The sequence below is a fragment of the Octopus bimaculoides genome, chromosome 7 (genome assembly GCF_001194135.2).
Source record: "Octopus bimaculoides isolate UCB-OBI-ISO-001 chromosome 7, ASM119413v2, whole genome shotgun sequence".
In the NCBI taxonomy this organism is placed as follows: Eukaryota; Metazoa; Mollusca; class Cephalopoda; order Octopoda; family Octopodidae; genus Octopus; species Octopus bimaculoides.
The window spans coordinates 62,993,085-62,995,271 of NC_068987.1; the positions used below are offsets into that span (position 1 = coordinate 62,993,085).

General features: G+C 37.4%; 1 protein-coding gene across 1 annotated transcript in view; it reads right to left on the reverse strand.

Moving 5' to 3' along the window:
• The window catches only part of LOC106878090 (ribosyldihydronicotinamide dehydrogenase [quinone]), a 39,351-nt gene extending 37,965 nt beyond the window's left edge, over positions 1 to 1,386 (reverse strand). The window contains exon 1 of the mRNA XM_014927190.2: positions 1,226 to 1,386. The gene's annotated coding sequence lies outside the window, so the exon portion shown is untranslated. The remainder of the gene's footprint in view (positions 1 to 1,225) is intronic.
• Positions 1,387 to 2,187: the final 801 nt, after the last annotated feature.

The window sequence follows — 2,187 nt, forward strand, 5'->3', positions numbered from 1 at the left end:
GGGAGTTTTTGATTTTCATACAACGGGAACTACGATAGTAAAAGATATAAAAAAAATTTTTTTCCAAGGTTCCTATTTCTTTTAAAATTTTGCGTCCCATCCCCGCTTAAGGGTGCTTAAGCGGGGGTGGGATGCAAATTGGGTTCCCATGAGATAAAAGTCTTAGAAACTTAATCCATAAATCCGTCAAAAGGCTCCTACTCTATATGATTGCTATTTGAGCGCCCTTTTGCCTGTTATTTTGCTGTATTTCTCCAATGCTTTTGACAGTTTGTTTTCCTTTTAAAGTTTATCCTATTTTATCTTTCTAATTTTGGCACAAGGCTAGCGAGTTTAGTGGGTGTTGGGTTAGTCGATTACATAGACCCCAGTGCTCGATAGGTATTTATTTTAACGGCCCCGAAAGGATGAAAGGCAAAATCGACCCTACGGAATTTGAACTCAGAATGTACACAACTAGAAGAAATCCTGTTGAAGCATTACTGTTCGACCCAGTAATGATTCTGCTAATTCGCTGTCTTTTCCTTTTTAAATACACAATAGAGACTTTTCGCGACCCCAGGTATTAAATGTTTGTGAAATAACATATAAACTGAAATTCAAGTGTTTGAATTTAATTTTCGCGACCCCAGCATTTCATTTCGCGACCCATCGTTTAAGAAGCGCTGCAATAGAAAATAGTTGAAATGATGATATACTATATCAGTAATGCATAGACTCTACCCTCTTAGGTGGGGTCATTCGATATGACGTTCGGTTTAACAACACCAGCCCAGAGCTCTCTTTAGCTGAAGAACCTTTACGCAAGCACGCGGCAGCTAGAAACAACAGCCAAACCTCCCTCAAATCGTACTTCAATAAAATATATATTAGACAATGATATAAAAAAGACGTGATAGTCGTGGCTGGAATACTTTTGATCATAGCTCTGCTCGAACAGGGCTAACTTGGAGTTAAACATTATCAGCTACACTAACGATCACTCAAATCGGGGATATGGATCACTTCTCTGACAAAGCGGGAGGAAAAAATAACAATATGAAAGTTAATAAACTATTTCGGTTGTGAGTTTGAAATTGGGTCATTTCACATTACGCTTGAAGAATTGTGGATAAAATAAAGAAATGATATTAATAGTTTCTATTAACCGCGTGAAATACCTAACTTTCGATAAGTTATAAATGTTTTGTTTTTTTTTCGTTCAATAAAATTACGATAAACCTACCGTAGACTCTGATAGTTGCGAATAGATTGAATTCTCCGGTGTGCTTGAAATGACCGTTCTATAAACAGACACTTTTAGGAAAGAAAATTTCTCAACAAGTCTAAGCTTCTGTTTTCATAAAAATAACTAAACTGCTCAACGCCTCCTCACTCCTCACACTGCAACAACTAACTACCTCCACAGTTGCATTATAATTGCCATATTATCTAACACTGCTACTATTGACAACGGATGCATGTGTAGTGCAATAGAACACATTATAGATTAATTGATTGATCAATCGATCGATTCGCTGTTGCTAGAATGGGGATGTTATATAACCACGGGTCAACGCAGACAGGGCAAAGCTATTTATGACCAAAGAGATTGCTGTTGTGACCATCTTGTCTTTTTTTGTCAAGTGTAGGAAGCCCAGGACCACATTATCAAGCTTGTCCTTCACAAAGACAGTAGGGTATGAATCAAGAAAGATTGGCTGCTGTTTCTAGCTGGTAGGACGATGACCACGTAGAGGTTTCCTTGGTGCTCAATATTGGTTTAGAATATTCTGATAAATAGCAGAGTTCAAAAAACAAACAAAACTCTCTCTCTCTGTCTCTCTCTCCCTCTCTATCTCTATCTCTTTATCTCGTTCCCGTTCATCGGACAGTTTTGTTAGATTTCTAACAAAACTGTCCGATGAACGGGAACGTGAAACTCAGAGTAACGGTTTTTTTGTTAGATTTCTGCTGCTTTTAAATTATAGGAGAGTGGATTATATATCTTTAGATATACACCTAACTTTCCTATATAAAATTATAGAATATAACGGAACGCTGAACTCCAGACTATCAACTTAAACAACATTTATTCAGGTGGTAAATATATACATCTTTAGCTCTTGTTGTTACAGCTTCTATGTGTGTGAGCATAGTTGTTGGGACGTTGTTATGTAGATGTGAGCGAGCTGTCGAGTGTAAGTC